The sequence below is a fragment of the Ursus americanus genome, chromosome 28 (genome assembly GCF_024610735.1).
Source record: "Ursus americanus isolate L20-20 chromosome 28, mUrsAme1.1.p, whole genome shotgun sequence".
Classification (NCBI taxonomy): domain Eukaryota; kingdom Metazoa; phylum Chordata; class Mammalia; order Carnivora; family Ursidae; genus Ursus; species Ursus americanus.
Genome location: NC_142154.1, coordinates 4336079 through 4355139, shown reverse-complemented (window position 1 = coordinate 4355139; position 19061 = coordinate 4336079). Strand labels below are relative to the sequence as shown.

The 19061-nt window shown below is 41.2% G+C and overlaps 1 protein-coding gene and 1 pseudogene across 2 annotated transcripts in view; both read left to right on the top strand.

The window, feature by feature from the left end:
• Positions 1-19061, top strand: part of PDE8A (phosphodiesterase 8A) — a 155956-nt gene that overhangs the window by 50641 nt on the left and 86254 nt on the right. The window lies entirely within an intron of this gene.
• LOC148107542 (large ribosomal subunit protein eL43 pseudogene) lies at positions 3748-16622 on the top strand (annotated as a pseudogene).

The window sequence follows — 19061 nt, the reverse complement described above, 5'->3', positions numbered from 1 at the left end:
CAGGAGTTGGCCGCAGATTGAGCCACCCAGGTGCCCCAGAAATGTGAAGTTTGGGGCTGCAGATGTAAAGACTTATTTGGGCAGCCAGGCCAAAAGATCAGCTCACTTGTGAGAAGGGAAATTGTCACTGCTTCCTATCATCAGTCAACACAGGAGAACACTGACAGAATCCTTCAGAAGAGTAAGTGGGACTCAAGGATTTTATAATCAGTGAAATTCTTTTTTTCAAAAAAAGTTTTTTAATGTAAGATACTGAGAAGATTATTCCCATGAACCCTTCTTGAGGAGTCTAGTCTAAGACAAACTTCAGTCCCCCAAAAGAACGCTAGAGAAACTACAGCAAAAGAATGGTTATGAGCACAGAATCGGTTTAATTGTAGGTTATTAAAACAAATCTAAAGAGTACTGCAATAGAACAGAATGTAAAGGTTATATAACCTGACAGTGGAAAATTATCTAACGAGCCAAATTTGGGAGGAGAAAGGGAAAGAAGATGGGTGGTAAAGTAAGAATGTTCTTCTCTTGTCTTTAATAGCTAGGGTTCAAAGAGCATCATTTAGAACTAACAGATAGCTAATAGAGGTGTAGGTATATTTAAGAGTACAAAGCTAGACAGGAAAAGAGGATATAATGGGCTAAAGGGTAGTGGAGGGATGTGCAGGAGAAGAAAATATCTTAATTCCATCATTTCGTATAGGGGATTAAGTAGATAATGCCTCAAGAGATAAGGTTTACAAATATTAATGAAAGTAACCACTAGATAAAAATATAAACCATCTTAAATATCAAAATACACACACCAAAGGAAAACAGTCTTTCAAAAGAGAAACAAAAATAATTGATAGAACTAAGGTCCATATCTGTTGTATCAATGGATATAAATGGGAATTGGAGGTCACAGGATGGCACCCCACAGCTTGGTCATCAGGAAGTCAAGCCACTTCCTCCACTGATACAGTCCCTTTAACAGAAGAGGCAACTCAAACTTAATATTCCAGAGGCGTTGAGGACACAGGAATACCACCTCACTTCTGGGTATTCACTTTATACAGGCTTGTTTCCACTTAGCCAGCTACAGTGAAGTGTTTGGTTTAAGGTGATTGGTGTCATTCTTTTGAAGAAATTAAAAATCCCAAGCTAATAAATTACTTTGTAGCTTTTTCTTTTGCTTCGTTCATTTAACTTGAATATTATATCGGAGGTTTTGGTGAAGTTCTTAAGAACTGTCACTGGGCCGGGGTGCCAGGTGACTCAGCTGGTTGAGCATCTAACTCTTGGTTTCAGCTTCAGTCATGGACTTGGGGTTGTGGGATCAAGCCCCATGTGGGGCTCCACGCTCAGTGCAGAATTGGCTAGAGATTGTTTCCTTCTCCCTCTGCCCCTCCCCCTGCTCACATGTGCTCTCTCACTCTTTCTTTCTAAATGGATAAATAAAATCTTTAAAAAAAAAAAAAAAAGCTGTTACTGGGGACCAGGAAAATATGATATCTTGTTTTTGGAAGCTCCTGAAATATAAACAGGCCGTCATCCTGAAGTGTTATAATACTTGGTCCTTTAATGTGTGTGTAACGGCGTTCTTTGTTTCACCGGCAGAACCAAAGCCTCATTTATTATTTAATCTGTGGTTTCATGAAAACTGTGTGTGTGTGTTTGCGTGCGCACATCCGCGTAACTGTAGTATACTTGAGGATTCTAGTTTAGACGGCATTTGGCAGTCTTTAATAGCACCCTCCCAGATCTTCAGTTTGACTGTCCGAGGTTGAAAACTCACAACACCGACAGCAGGCCTAGGAGGCCACTTAGTACTAGAGTTTACAGCACTGATTGACGGGGCCGGCTTGAACAACACATGTGCAATGCAGCAGGCATATCAGCCCTGCCAACGTGAAAGAAGAGAGGAAGGTCTGTTGCCTTCCTCGTGGTCTACCTCCTGGTTCGCCTTGGCAGCCACCCAAATTCCTCTGCTTTTAACAGCAATCCTTTTCTTCCTCTGGCTTCCCATTGGCTCTTCATTCTGCATCCATTCAGAGATTCCTGCTCTTGCCACGCGTCGGAGCAGTGAATGAGGATGCTTTCTTCAAGGTGCCTGTTAGTAACAGGGACGCTTTGACAGGAAGCACCCCTGACATTAGAGGACAAAGCACTCGTGTCATTCAGGCAGAGCCACTTCACCCAGAAGTACAGTGGGCTTGAACATGAACATATCAACCTTCCCTCCCACTAAACAATACATGAGTACTCAGAAAGCAGCGCTGTGAGCACAACTTGGCTTTGGGCAGATGCTGGATCTAGGTAGAATGTTGATGTAGGGTCATCAAGGTTCCTGCCTAAGATGTTAGCTGACCAGGCTGCGGGGACCCCTGCACTAAAGGCTGTGCCGTCTATACTGGGGAAGAAGTTGAGGGAGGATTGGGAAAAACCAGCTGAAAGAGAGACACTGCCCATCTGAAGCAGTTGCAGTGGCAGGGGGTGGGGGACACAAAAGGAGAAACTCCAAAGAAACCACGAAAATGCCCCAAAAGAGAAAAAGCTTTAAAAATCCATCAGGCTCCAAGAGTGAGAGACCATCTAATGGTACCAGGCAAGTGAGAACTTCTCTTTGGCCTTGTCCTATGCTCCCTGCCTCAAACAGCAGCTTGCAAGTGCAGGAGGAAGGGAGGGAGAAAGAGGAAGCCACCCCCCTTCCCCAAAAGCATGCTGCCCTGCAGCAGGCCCTGTTGGTGGAGAGAAGTCTTCTTCAAATGAAAACTGAACTGCTGTTAAGATATTGGACAGATTGCTTTCTTTTTAAAGTAAACGCTTTTTGAAAGTTAATGCAGAAATCCTAAGTGTACAACTTGAATTTTTGTAAATGTAACTAGCACACATATCAAGAAATAGAACATTCCAGGACCCTATAAGGCCTCCTTGTGTTCTGTCTCACCCCTTACCCCCCCCCAAAGAATTACTATAGTTTTGCCCAATTTGATCTTTATGTATATGAAGTGGATTAATCATTTTTAAAGATTGAATTGAGGCCATATGTGTGACTTAATGAGTGTACCGGGTTGAATAGTGTCCTTCCAAAATTAATGTGCACTGGAACCTCAGAATGTGACCTTATTTGGAAACAGAGTCTTTGCAGATGGAATCAGTTAGGATAAGATCATACTGGGTTAGGCTCGGCCCTAATCCAATGACTGGCATCCTTATAAGAAGTCCATGTTGAGGACAGAGGCAGAGTTTGGAGTGATGCAGCTACGAGCCAAGGACTGCTGGGGGTTTCTGGCAACCACCAGAAACTAGGAGCGAGGTGTGAAACAGCTGCTTTCTCCCCCAGAGCCTCCAGAATGAACCAAGCCTGCCTCCACCTTTATTTTGGACCTCTGGTCTCCTGAACTGTGAGAAAATAACTTCCAGTGTGTTTTAAGCAGTAGGTTGTGGTAATTTGCTATGGCAGCCTCAGGAAACTAACAAAATACAACTCTGGGACTTCGTGTTAAGAAAGAGAGGGCAGAAAATTTACCAGACTTGTCTCCGTTTAAAGAGTGGAGGAAGTACTATTTCCATTAAACAGGTTTAAAGTGGGAAATCACTTTTTTGGTTACCCTGCAAGAAGAAGAGCCCTGCATCCTCAGCCTAACCATTACAGAAGCAAACCGTTGGCTTACTAGAATATCAGAATCTTAAGTGTACAGCAGGACAATGGAGGTAAAACCTTGCCCAGATTTATTTCATGCACTGTCATTCACTACCAAGCTCTTTTTTTTTTTTTTTTCTGAGTCAAACGTCCCCAAGCACATAAATCGCTGGGAGTGGGTTGTGCCGGGAAGTTCTTCAGTGATTCCTGATGGAGCCCTGTCTTAGACCCACCACAGTTAAGATACCCCCAAGTGATTGCCCTAACTTAGAGTAAGTAGAGCTAATCAGAGTTAAGAGGTCATAAGTGCAAAACCACATATTCAGGCTTCTTGTTCTCTCCTGCTAGTAGTCTGTCTTCAGGCCGTGTATGATTTGGTAGATTTGGTAGATTCAGCCCTGTGGACCTGTCCCACACTGTCCTTCTCTTGGGTTTTTAGAGTGCTGGGAGTCTGTGTGTCCCCAGTCACAGAGCCAGCTGTGTACTGGAAACTGTTTAGGGGAAATTAACATGTAGTAAGTGAAACCAGCCACTTGCAGAAGTGGCCTGCCCTCATTTCATTTTCTGAGGGTAATTATAATTTCATGTTTTAGATTTATCCCTTATCACTATCGTGTATATTTGATACTTTCCCCATTTCTAATAATTCTTTTTATTGGGCAAATTTTTTTACACTATTAAATCGGCATGATAACATTCAGGTTTCCTTTAGCTTGATATGTAAAGACATTTTAAGTGTATATAGATATCCAAAATTTATTATTAATCTCTACATTTTTTTTGCTTTTGTTATTGGTCTTACAGATTTTTTTCTACAAAATCACATGGTCATAGCCTGACATTTTTATATGAAAATTGTGCCTTTGGTTGAACTAGAAGGCTCGCTTCCTGTTTTTTGTGCATAATCCTTTATTTTCAGATTCAGTTATGTATGCTCAAAACCAATACTGTTTTTCACTTCTCATTATATGTTATAATTTAAATGGAAAACAATTTTTTTCAAAAGGAGGTCAGGCACTTTCTATGATAGCTAAAGAAAATGTGGTCGAAAATAGCAGTTGAGGGGCGCCTGGGTGGCTCAGTCGTTAAGCGTCTGCCTTCGGCTCAGGGCGTGATCCCGGCGTTGTGGGATCGAGCCCCGCATTGGGCTCCTCTGCTGGGAGCCTGCTTCTTCCTCTCCTACTCCCCCTGCTTGTGTTCCCTCTCTCTCTCTGGCTTTCTCTCTCTCTGTCAAATAAATAAATAAAATCTAAAAGGAAAGAAAAAAAAAATAGCAGTTGATATGGGGGACTAAAATGCCCAGAGAAGCAACAAAGCAAGAATCTAATCAAACAGAACTTTGAATATTTGGTTAATTGAGGATCTGCTCAACTGTAACAAAATTAAAGATTGTATTGTTTCTGTGGAGACCTTTGAGAATGAGTTAGAATATCCATTGGGTTGGAGAGATTGCACAGTGAATTAGAAAAAGAACAGAATGATTTATAATAGAAGCCAATCAGGAAACCTAGTCATTCTTCATTTTATTCTATCACCTGGGATTGTTTATCCTTTCTTCTTAGATATTTCCTTTAGGAACATTTATTATCAAAACATGAGGAAATGTTGGGCATTTCAATTATTAAGTAATTATTCAGCAGTTACCAAGCACTGTATTTGTTTAGGTTCCAGTTTTATGAAAGTGAGTAGAACTCAGCCTGGCAGGGGAAGTAAGGGAAAGAAATTCCACTGTGATAAGCCCAGGATAACTTGGGAACACATAGGCTTGGCCCTTCATCCGGACGGAGGTTGGGGCAACAGGCGTAGCACGTTTGAGTTTTGAAAGATGAGGAAGAATTAGGGGAGAAGAGGAAGAAAGCAGGACTGTGCTGGGCTCAGTGAGTCACATGGCCATGGCACGCTGGTGAGGGACGTGGGCTCTCCGGGAGGTGCTAAGTCTTTCGGGCAGTGGAAGCTCAGGCTTCAAACACTACAGAAGCCTTGAATGCCATATCTGAGTCCAGGCTCTATCTAGGGCAATGTGGATCCCCTGAAGGATTTCACATGTACTCTATTTATGCATCATACATTCCAACTCCTTTTAAAACCAAACATTCTGATGTTTTTGTGACCTTGAATTAGCAATTTCGTGCATTCCTCACTCCTCTCACCCCCCGGAGTATATAGTTTATCTGTTGAATTCAGATAGTGACAAGGTAGACAGAACTGACTTTTGTCTTGTTCAGTTAATACAAGACAACGGTTAAGTGTAATAGTTGTGAAGTGAGCAGAAAGATACTTTGAAATATTTTAGGTTCTTTATGGTCAGTATTTTTGTACATCCTGTAGAAATATGTCATTCCCTCTATATTTACAGGCACTTGTGAAATTTTGGGGGGTATGAATTCCTTTTAGGATTTGTGTGGATGTATTCTCATGATTAATTATTACTGAAGTAAAGAGGAAATGATATCAGCAGATGTGCGGAGCTTTTATTCGCACTGAATACACTATTCATTTAGACAAAAAGATCATTTCTCAATTCAAATCGGAATATTCTAATTTAAGGCCTAAATCAGTTGTGTCATAATCTCTATGGAAACAAAGCTTTCTACTGTGTAGTAGTTGCATAAGTAACTCATTTCCCCCTTGTAGATACACAAATTGTAGATGCAGATGCTGCTTTTTCCATTTTCTCTCAAGAACTCTCTTAAAGTAGAAGAGACTTTAGCCAGTGACATTTGTTTATATGTTTTATAAAATTTAAAATATTGGTTCAAATTTTCTGCTTACATGCATTCTTATAAAATTGCTGGAATTTAACGATCACTGATAAGCTGCTTTCTTTTCCTAGTTGAATTCTGACTCAGAGGGTTAAATTATCCTGCTCAGTTTTTAGCGTATTAGCATCGCCTGGTGTGCAAGGCTCCCTCTGGTTGGGTTGTCTCCTTATTTCTACTTGATCTTCAGGCATTTATATATCATGGGTGTGAATCCTTTGTTGGTCATATGTTTTGCAAATACCTTCTCCCATTCTCTGGCTGACCTTTTCATTCCTTACTAGGGTCTTTTGATGAACAGGAGTTCTTAATTTTAAAATCTAATTTTCAGTCTTTTCCTTTTTATGTTTAAGAAATCCTTGCCTACCTCCCGAGGTTCCTCTTTTTTTTGTGTGGTTTAGTGATCTGCATCTCATTCTCCACTCCCTTTCCTTCCCTGCCAAATAATCATGATCATTCTAATGTGTTTAATGTGTATGTTATTTCATTTGTGTGTGTTGTAAAATATGTATTGTTGTTACGTGCTTATATATTTTTAATTTTTGTAGGTGGTATTGTATTACAGATCTCATTATGTTTCTTTTTTCACTTAGCATCAGTGTTTAAGATTCATCATATTGCTGGGGTGCCTGGGTGGCTCAGTGGGTTAAGCATCTGCCTTGGCTCAGGTCATGATCCCAAGGGTCCTGGGATCAAGCCCCGTGTTGGGGTCTCGTGCTCAGTGCAGAGCCTGCTTGCCTCTCCCCCTCCCTTTGCTTGTGCTCTCTCTTGCATGCTTAAATAAATAAATAAAATCTTTTTTTTTTTTTAAAGATTCATCATATTACTGTGCCCCAGTTAGATATACTCATATTGCCTGCAGCTCTGCTACTACGCATAACCCCTTACAGATCTTTGTTAATAGACCCCAAATTCTCACTTCTGGGTTATAGGGTGTGCAGGTATAGGCATTTTTGGTTTAAACTCAGTAATCGGTTCCTGAACATCACATGCTCTAGTGAAAATTTCAACTAGGAGCCATTACTTTTTTAAATGGAAAAATTTTACAGTTTACTGTAAGTCAACTCAAAACCCTGAACCTGTTTCCTAAAGCATAACTGAAATTTACTAAAGCCCTATATGTAAATAACATTCTAGCTTGTTAGGATGTAAAATGCTTAAAACATCACTTTCCAATCGCCAGATGTTGTGGTTATTGACAAATGGTTGCACATGCAGTGCGTCTCTTCTGCTCTGGGCTCAGACCTACTTTGCTGTGACTTGGCTAAACACACCAAGAAGGGTGGAATCGTTGGTAAATAGGGGACCCGTTATGGTGCCTCCCTCAGGAAAATGGGGAAGAAGATTGAAATGAGCCAGCATGTACACTTGCTACTTCTGTGGCAAAATCAAGATGAAAAGATGAGCGGTGGGGATCTGGCACTGTTTTTCCTGCTTGCGAATGGTAGCAGGTGGTGCCTGGACCAGTAACACCACTTCTGCCGTCACAGTGAAGTCCGCCATCGGATGACTGAAGGCGTTGAAAGACCAGTGGAAGCTCCGCTGTTTGAAACATTGCTAGCCTATAATAAATGGGTTAGTTTATGTAACAAAATTACTTTGGCTTGTTAAATTTATGACTTAGATGTTCCAATCTGCGTTGCATTAATTTTGCCTTCTCAAAAGACTTGGAAATTAAAAATCCTTATTTTTTATGGGGCTAGGGGAGGGAACAAGTGGTTGCTTTGAATGTGCTAATAAGAACAGTTTGCCTGACTTCCTGTAACTTCCAGAGGAAGGCAGTGGCCCCATGGAGGGTGGTGCTGGGACACCATCTCTGCACCAGCAGCTTTGGGAGCTGCGCATCCCCTTTGACCTCCATGCTTTCCAAAATGCTTATGCAGTTATGACTACTTGCTGTTCTAACAAGTGTATTTGGATTGTAATTTGAGACGTCCTGTACATCATTTTGTTAAAAATGTATTAGACTTCTATTTTCTAGTTCTGTTCATGAGGAGCTTGGAAATCAACACTCTGTCCTAATGATAAGTAAAAAGCTGAAGAGACTGAAAAATCAACAACTCTTAAATCCATAAGGGAAGACACAGTACCCCCAAGATGGAAGAGCCAGGCGAATGCGGGGACCCACTGCTTACCAGAGACTCAGGGCAGAAGCCATTCAGGAGTGCTGGCGTAGGAAAGCCTGAACTGTCATCGGCCATTGCCGGAGGCTCAGTGCAGAGAACTCTGAGAGAATTAGAATGTTCTGAGGGACTGCGGTAGGAGGGGGCCCACAGTATTGTGATGTTTGCCTCCAGGAGCTTGACAAGATTTGCACAGTAAATATCAGAAAGAAAATATGTTGTCTACAAGAAACTCACTTTAAATGTAAAGACACATGGGGCGCCTGGTTGGTTAAGCGTCGGACTCTTGATATCGGCTCAGGTCACAATCTTAGGGTCCTGGGATCCAGCGCTGCTGTCAGCTCCATGGTCAGCGAGGAGTCTGCTTGTCTCCCTCTCTCTCTGCCCCTCCCCCCTGCTTGTGCCCACGCATGCTCATACTCTCTCTGTCTCTCTCTAAAATAAACCTTAAAAAAAAAAAAGACATCTACATTAAAAGTAAATGGTTAAAGGCGTACTGTGCTAGCACTAATTAAAACGAGTGTAGCTAGATTAGTTTCAGACAGAGTAGACTTCAAAGCAAGGGAAGTTATCAGGGATACAGAAGGACACCACATGATGATGAAGAGGTCAGCTCTCAAAGAAGACATAACAATCCTTTATGTGTATGCACCCAACAACAGCATCAAGCTGCATGAGACAAAACCCAACAGAACTGCAGGGAGAAATAGGTGAGTTTGCTATCATGGTAGGGGACCTCAGCACCTTTCAGAAATGGACCTATCCAGCAGGTGGAAAGCCAATAGGACATAATGGAACTCACACTACCAATCAACAGGATATAATTGACATCTACAGACTACTTCATGTAATAGTAAAGTACACATTTTCCCCCCTCAAGCTCCTATAGAACATTCACTAAGACCACATTCTGGGTCATAACACTTTAACAAATTTCAAAGAATAGAAATCATACAATGTCTGCTTTTAGACCACAGTGGAAGTAAACTAGAAATCAATAACAGAAAGATAACTGGAAAATCCCCAAATATGTGGAGATTAAACAACACACTTCTAAATAATAGATGGGACAAAGAAGAAATTTCAAAAGAAATTTTAAAATACTTTGAAGTAAATGAAAATTAAACACAACTTACCGAGATTTGTGAGATATAGCAAAAGCAGTGCTTAGAATGCATAATTTAAAAAGATTGATCTAAAATTAGTAATCTGAGTTACCACCTTAGGAAACTCGGGGGGGGGGGGGAAGAAGAGCAAATTTAATCCAAAGTAAGCAGAAGAAAAGAAATAATAAGAATTAAAGCAGAATTTAGTGAAATTGAAAACAGGAAATCAATACAGAAAAATTAAACCAAAAGCTGGTTCTTTGAATGGATCAATAAAATCGATAAGCCTCCAGCCAGGCTAGCTAAAAAAGAGAGCAGATACAAATTCTTAATATCAGAAATGAAAGAAGGAAGTTCATTACAGATTCCATGGGAGTTAAAAGGTTAATATTTTAAAAAATTCTGTGCCCACAAATTTGATAACCTAGATGAAATGGACCAATTCCTTGAAAGACACAAACTGTCAAAACTCACACAAGAACTTGATGATCTCAATAGGCCTGTATCTATTGAAGAAATTAAGCCAGTAATTAATAATCTTCCAAAACAAAGTACTGGGCCTATATGGCTTCACCGGTGAATTCTACCAAACATTTAAGGAAGAAATTAATACTAACTCTACAGTCTTTCAGAAGGTAGAAGCAGAGGGAATACCTCCTGCCTCATTCTGTGAAGCCAGCATTACCTTAAATCGAAAACCAGATAAAGACATTACAAGAAAAGAAAACTACAGACCAATCTCTCCCATGAACATAGATGTAAAAATTCCCAATAAGGTACTAGTAAACCAAATTTAAAAAGAAAAATAATTATATGCCACACCAAGTGGGCTTTATGCCAGGTAAGCAAGGCTGGTGTTTCAGCATTAGAAAATATGTTAATGTAGTCTATCACATCAACAGCCTAAAAAAGAGAAATCACATGATCATGTCAGTAAATGCAGAAAAAGCATTTGACAGAATCCAAAACCCACTCATGATAAAAACTCTCAGTAAACTAATAGAAGGGAACTTCCTCAACTTGGTCAAGAATATCTACAAAAAGCCTGCAGCTAACATCATACTTAATGATGAGAAACTTGAAGCTTTCTTGCCAAGTTTAGATGTATGGCAGTAATGTGTCCCCTCTTAGCACTCCTTTTCAACATCATTCTGGAAATTCCTGCTAATGCAATGAGACAAGAAAAGGAAATAAGATGTATACAGTTGGGAAGGAAGACCTTAAACTGTTTTTGTTTACAGATGACATCATTTTTGTAGAAAATCTAAAATAATTGACAGAGAAACTTAACAATTGACAGAATTCATAAGTGATTATAGCAAGGTTGCAGTATACAAGGTTAATATATAAAACTCATTGCTTGGGGTGCCTGGGTGGCTCAGTCAGTTGAGCATCTGCCTTCGGCTCAGATCATGATCCCAGGGTCCTGGGATCGAGCTCTGCTTCAGGCTCCCGGGAGCCTACTTGTCACTCCTCCCTGCTTGTGTTCTCTCTCACTAGTTCTGTTTCTCTCTCTTTCTCAAATAAATAAAACCTTTTTTTAAAAAAAACTCCTTGCTTTCCTATATACGAATAATGAGCAAGTAGAATTTGAAATTAAGAGCACAATATTGGGAATGCCTGGCTGGCTCAGTCAGCAGAGCATGTGACTCTTGATCTCAAGGTTGTGAGTTCAAGCCCCATGTGGAGTATGGAGCCTACTTAAAAAAGATTTAAAAACACAGTATCATTTACATTAGTACCCCCCCCAAAAAACAAAATATTTATTAGCATTAATCTAATAAAGTGTGTACATAATCTATATGAAGAAAACCACAAAACTGATGGACGACATCAAAGAACTAAATAAATGGAGAGATATTCCGTATTTGTGGATATGAAGACTCAATATTGTGAAGATGTCAGTTCTTTCCAACTTGATATATGGATTCAGGGCAATCCCAGTCAGAATCCCAGCAAGTTACTTTATGAATATTGATACACTGATTCTAACTTTCATGGAGAGGCAAAAGACCCAGGATAGCCAGCATAGTTTCAAAGGAGACATACAAAACTTTATGTCTGACAGTTCCCAACTTCAAGATGTACTGTAAAGTTACAGTAATTGAGACATTGGGGTATTGGTAAAAGACAAATAGATCAATGGAATAGAAAAGAGCCCAGAAAGAGAGAGCCCATGTAAATATAGTCACCTGATCTTTGGCAAAGAAGCAAAGGCAGTACAATGGAGCAAAGATAGTCTCTTCAACATGTGCCGGAACAACTGGTCGTCAAACATGCAAAATAATGAATTTAGTTACAGACCTTAACGCTCTTCACAAAAACCAGCTCAAAGTGAATTGTAGACCTAAAAGTAGAATGCAAAACTGTGAAACTTCTAGAGAATAACGGGAGAAAACCTAGATGACCTTGGGTGTCATGATGCCTTTTTAGACAGAACACCAACAAACAGATATAATATCCATAAAAGAAACAGGGGCGCCTGGATGGCTCAGTCGGTTTAGCATCTGCCTTCAGCTTGGGTCATGATCCCAGGGTCCTGGGATCAAGCCCCGCATCAGGCTCCCTGCTCAGCGGGGAGTCTGTTTCTCCCTCTCCTCCCCACTCGTGCTCTAACTATCTCTGTCTCTCTCAAAGTCTTTAAAAAAAAATTGAGAAGATGAACTTCATTAAAATTAAAATCATCTGCTCTGTGAAAGACAATATCAAGATCATTAAAAGATAAGCCAGAGACTGGGAGAAAATATTTGCAAAAGATCTGATAAGTGACTGTTGCTCAGAATATACATATTAAAAATAAGAAAACAAGCCTGTTAGAAAATGGGCTAGAGGCGCCTGGGTTGCTCAGTCAGTTGAGCCTCTACCTTCGGCTCAGGTCATGTTCTCAGGGTCCTGGGATCGAGCCCCACGGTGGACTCCCTGCTCAGCGGGGAGTCTGCTTCTCTCTCTCTTCCTGTGCCGCTCCGCCTGCTTATGCTCTCTCCCTCTCTGTCAAATAAATAAATAAATAAAATCTTAAAAAAAGGGCTAAAGACTTCAATGGCTATCTCACCAAAAAAGATCTACAGATGGCAAAGATGTTCCACATCATATGTCATCAAGGAAATGCAAAATAAAACAAGATACCACTACTTATCTATTTAGATGGCCAATATCTGGAGCACTGACAACACATGCTCGTGAGGATGGAACAATAGGAACTCCCCTGAAGTGCAGGGGGAATACAAAACGGTATGACCACTTTGGAAGACATTTTGGTAATTTCTTACAAAACTAAACATACTGTATCAGACAAGCTAGCCATTTCCCTCTTTGGTATTTACCCAAAACAGTTGAAAAACTTGTATCTGCACAAAAACCTACAGAAGGATGTTATAGCAGTTTCATTTATAATTTCCCAAACTTAGAAGCCAAGATGTCCTTTAGTAGGTGAATGGATAAACAGATACAGCCAGACGGTGGAATATTACGCAGCACCAAAGAGAAATGAACTAAGTATTAAGCCATGGAAGATGTGGAGGAACCTTAAATGCATTTACTAAGTGGAAGAAGCCAGTATGAAAAGGCTCCGTACTTGGAGGATTCCAACTATAGGACAGTCTGGAAAAAAGCAAAACTGTGGAGACAATAAAAAGTTAAGTGATTACCAGGGGTGGGAAGAGATGATCAGACAGAACACGGAGGATTTTTAGGGCAGCGAAAATACTCCGTATGATGTTGTAATGATGGATACATAACCTTATACATTTGTTTAAGTCCACAGCGTGTACAGCGCCAAGAGTGAAGCCTAAGGTAAAATATGGATTTGGGATGATTATGATGTGTCTCTGTGGGTTCATCTTTGGTAAAAAGTGTACCGTTCTGGTGAGCGATGATGATTGGGAGGGCTGTCCGTGTATGAGGGCAAGGGGTATAAGGGAAGTCTCTGTACCTGCTTTTTAGTTTTGATATAACCCTTAATCTGCTCTGAAAAAAAATAGTCTTAAAAATGTATTTAGTATGGAGGATGTAAATATACATTTTTCCTGTATAAATACCAGATAACTTCTGGTCTAGATTTTGCCTTAAAACCCTTGGGAAGCAGCGGCCCTGGGAGAATACATCGTGCGAGGAGTTCTCTGGCCTGGGCTGTTGCTGCTACTTGCAGCGAAGGGGGAGCAGTTGTCGTCCAAAGCTTGGGGTCAGGGCTCCAGCCCCCGTCCCTAATCTCTGGCTCCAAGGCCTCATCTGCCTCAGGGCTTCTTCATACTCTCCGTTGGTGGTGTTCATACCTCTGCTGTGTACTTCCCCTTTCTACCCTGGGCTTTCTCCTCTCAAACCCAACTTCAGTTTTCCTTGGGACAGAAGAAACAACTTCTTTCTTGATTTTTCAGAGCTGGTTATTTGAAATTTAGAATTAGACGTAATTAGTAATGAAAGTATTCCAAAAAGAAGCTTTAAAGGAATCAGTGTTATTTATGAAAAACAGTGAAGGTTAGTGGGAATACTTGGGCAGCCCTCGTAAGTCGTTAAGCGCCTGCCTTTGGCTCAGGGTGTGATCCCGGCGTTCTGGGATAGAGCCCCACATCAGGCTCCTCCTCTGGGAGCCTGCTCTTCCTCTCCCATTCCCCCTGCCTGTGTTCCCTCTCTCGCTGGCTATCTCTCTCCGTCAAATAAATAAATAAAATCTTAAAAAAAAAAAAGACTGGCTCATAAGAGATGGTTTCAACAGTAGGACCTCAGGTTGTGGGCTGCTTTCCGAGGGTCTGATGGTTTAACACAGGAAGGGGGTTGGGATGAGCCATTTGACTCTGGCAGACCCTCTCAAATAACAGCAGTCAGTCTGGAAACCCACTTTTTGCCAAAACCTATGCGTGGAGCCTCCACATCAGGTAGGAATTTCCTTGTTGCTCTAGAACTAAAGCAGGGGCGTTGTGAACGCTGTGCTGCCCCTTCCACGAGTGATGATGGCTGCACAGTACGGCGCCCTTAACCACAGGCCGGGTGCCCTGCAGAGCAGCGAATCTCGACAATCTGTATTCTCTAGGCCACACTCAGCGAAGTGAGGAAACTTGCCTAAAGACACACAGGTTTTCAGGGGAGAAGGGTCAGAGTTTAAACCCCCATTGATCCAATCTCAGGATTCCTGGTTGTGGGAACTGTGTGGGCGATTCTGGATCATTTATCTATCGTGCGAGTTGTCATTCTTCGTGTAGTCCCTTTTGATATCATTGAGGTTCATTAGCTAACCCGGTGAAGCCTGGGCTGGCGTTCACGGTCAAGATGCTAGCAGCGGGCAGTTGGCAGGCAGGCAGCAGGAGAACCCCCTGAACAAGGCTCCCTGCTGTCCGAGGGTGCCGTGTGTGACCTCAACATGGGCAGTTGCCTGGAATAGACTTCTCCCAGAGAGAGGCAGGGTGCTCATTTGTTAGTTTATAGCTAGAAATAGTTCTTTTCAGTATCCAGATCATCTGTACCTGCTGGATTCAGTTCTTTCCTGGAGGGAGCTGAGTAAATGGCACTGAGTTCTCACCCTCTGGCCCCCCTCCCCTGGCAGCCTGCAGACCCTCCTCATTCTGACGGGACAGGACTTCGTGATCAGTTGCCTGTTTTTTCGAGGGGCTGGTGAGAGGGAGGTTCTGGTTCTGTCATGCCTCAGATTGTCGCAGTTGCGATTTGAGGATTCTTAAATTTCAGTGACACATTTAAAGAGAGGCTTAGGGTTGGGTTATCCTGCAATGGTCTATTCTCATTTTTTGTGGATCAATTTTCTTGTCACCTTTAGAGGCAGTCTTCTTTCAGGGTTTCAGGAAAACCTTTATTTGTCCTTTGTACCAAATACATTAATATGATATTTAAGAACTAGGTCCTATTTTTTACAGGTGATATTACAAGGTATCATGAAGTTAATGTTTCTTATTAGCGACTACCTTTGTGCTCTGAAAGAAATAGCTCCTTGGAAAAATATAGTTTTCAAAATACCTTAAAGTGTGTATGTGTAAAAAAGAAAATGTGTATTGTGCGTGTGTATAAAGTTGTAGTTTTTATAGCAAAACCTTCTTGGAAAATCTTTTCTGTAGATACCTTAGACTTTATCGGGCATTTGCTCCCAGTCAGACATTGTGTTAAACGTTTTAAATAGTGCATTTAATCCAGACACCATTTTCTGCTCGACACTATGGGTTTGAGGGGGAAAAGGACCTGAACAGTTTCACCCAAGCATGTGACTTTATTTTGGCATTCAGTTGGGAAAACATATAACAGTCTCCTTATAAATATGTGTTGTTTGAATTGACTGAAGGGACAATTAGGAGAAGGTAAGGAGAGAAAAAAGAGATGTGGACATTGGGAATGGATGTGGAATTTGGCCTGCTCAGAGAAGGACCTGGATGAGCCGTTAGGAGCTTTGCCTCGGGGTAGATCTTGGTGCCATCTTGTGGGTGGATCTGGAAAGAGCCAAGCAGACCCACACCAGCTTCTACAAGGATGCCTTGCAGAACCCCACATTTCCATACAACACGTAAATAAAACTGTAAGTCAGATATCAGAACTCTGGTGTAGGAACCAGTAGATTTGATTATGTCCTGTCCAGCAGCAAGTCCTGATCACCCTGGGTCCAAAATGCCCCAAAGCCATCCGCTCGTCTCCATGGCAACTGCTGGGCCACAGGGCTATCCTCTCTCACTTGGACTGCTATGGAAGCTTCCTCACTGGTCTCCTTGCCTCTCCTGTCACTGTCCCACTGTCCATTCCCCAGCGGGGATCCATTTAAAATATAAAGGGAATCTATTTAAAGGGATCAATTAAAAAAGTAAAAATTAGATCCTATCACTTTCTTGTGTAAAACTCTTCAGTGGCTTTGATGAAATTTTAGGATAAAACTCAGGTTTCTTGTCCTGGCTTAGAAGGCTCTCCATCTTACAGCCCCTGTCTAACCATGACCTCATCTCCTGCCCTCTCCCCCTTCCTTTCCTCGAATGCTCCCCATTCCTATCATGGGTCCCATGCAACCCTGTTCCCTCTGCCTGGGGCTCCTTCTTCCCATTCAGATCTCATCTCAACATTGCTGCCTCAGAGAGGCCTTCCTGGACGCTGATTTAAAATAGCACCCCAGTTAGTCTCCATCACATCTCCCCCTGTTAGGTAGAGATGCTGTCTTGTTCTCTATTGGGTGTCGAATGCCTAGGAAACCAGTTAGCATACCATGGGTGCCCAACAAAGATTTGTCAATGCTGTTTTCCAGGTTCTCGGTCTTATTTCCACTAAATATAGGTTAGGGTCAGGTGATTTTAGGCCTTTCCCAGTGGAGCATAAAAAGACCACAGGAATTCAGTCCTGCTGAATTGGGTCTTATTCTCATCGTTGTCCTTTACCAACTGTTTAACCACACTGCTCTGAGCTTCAGTTTCTTCATCAATAAACTGGAGTTAATGAGTTTACCTTATTCATAGGGGAAGAACTAAATTGGATTTACATATGATTGGAAGCAGAGTACTTAGCACATAATAGGCACCTCCTCTATTAAAACTACATTATGTTGTCATTGTGTTCATTTTCCCCTCCTGCACCTCGAGAACGGGGTTAGGCACTTCTCTGCACTCCTAGTACTTAGCTCTGTGCTTGGCTTAAAGGATAGAGTAGTAAGTGGTCCACAGATGGCTGGATTAATTTTGACTCTTCCCACCCAGGAACTAGTGTCTCCTGACTTGTCTAAGCTGTGTCCCTTTGACCAAGTTACCACTCTGTCTGGAGAGAAAGATAAGAAGGATGTACAGGGAAAACCTGGAGGGATAGTAGGGCTTAGGACAAAATCTGATTTATGACTTTGCTATAGTTCCTAGGTTTGTATTCAATTATTGTAAATGGATCCCAGCATAACTTTGTTTCTAATAAAGGGGATGTAGGAAAAAGAATAGATCACATGATTCTTTTGTGGTTCCTAGAGCTTAGGCTTTCGTAAGAGTCCTTCCTTCCTTTATGTTCCTTCATGAAATAAAGTATATATAAAAACATTCCGGAAGCTGGAAGTGCTGTATCACAAATACACGTGTATGTAGAAACTAGTGTGTGTGATTTCTGGTTAAACGAATGATTCAATAGCTGTTGAGTAAACATGAATTCAGAAGTATTTCTTAAATGCCCACCGTGTGCCAGGGACTGTTGTGGATGTTGGAAAGACAACAGTGAACAAAGCAGATAAATCCCTGTCTTCATAGAACTTACATTCTTAGTGGGAGAGACAGACAATAAAGATAAATAGTAAAATACAGAGTTTCGCAAATGATGACTGAGAGGCTACAGAGAAAAAAACAAAGCAGGCAAGGGATAGGGTTGGCTTGGGGGAACAGAAATTTTAGGCAGATTAGGATTCTGTATCTCTTTTCTCTCCCACCCCCACCCATGATCAAGACTCATTACCCTGGTTTGGCCTTCTCGTGTCACTTGTAAGTGTTAGGTTGATTCGGCAAACAACAGAAATCTGATATGTGGTTTCTCCAAGTTTCAATAATAATTTATTTCATGTTTCTGTCAGCCATATTTACAAATATTACTTTACTAAAATACAAGGAGACTTTTTACAATCTCTCTTTAACAGTAAGTATTAATAAATACATATCTACAAATCCAGAAGACTAAACTCATCAACTTGTGTAATTACCAATATTCATGAACACAGTGTTGTTTCTGTATTGTCAAAAGATAGCAGTTGCTTTTGAAGCTGAAAGATTAAATCAAAGCTGTGATATTAAACTTAGCTTGAAGGGGACTATTCTCTTTAAATATTAATGTGCTTAACAAATTACTAAGAGGGCCGTGACCTTGAAGCATTAGGTCAGTTTGATTCTGATTTTCATACACAAAGAAAGGAAGAATGCAAGAATTCTATAGTTCTGATCCCCTTTTCCAGAGCAGTTGGGAAGTTGTTTACTCTTTGAGGGCCCACTGCTGACGTCCGCTCACTGAGTAATGTCATCAGATTTCCTGGTGGTGGTTATTTTGGGGGGGCAGTGGTAAGTAGTTGTCCGGCTCTGTTGGGACACTGCTCGACAGAGGTCCTGAGAGCCGGATATACCCCGTAGACAGGATGTAAGGTTAAAATGCAGTCTAGTTAAGTAAATAAAGTAAGTGTTTGGTGGTAAAATAGAACTGCTGAAACATTAATGTTTTAAAATGATAACGTTAAGATTATACTGAGGCAAAATTAATAGTTTTTAAAAAAAATCTATGGCTGCTTTTATTTCTTAAAATTAATGCAGTGGTGAGTTATTTTTGTAAGTTGAGATCAAAAGTTATACTGTCCTTTGTGAAAGTTACCCACTTTTGGTGTGGGATGTATGCTCAGAGTTGTTTTCCTGGGAGGGGTAAAGCTTTGTCCTGAGCCATTCATACTTTTATCTTGTCCCTCAGTTTGTAATCAACACTATATATACATATATGTGTGTGTGCGCACACGTGCACGCGTGTGTGTATACAC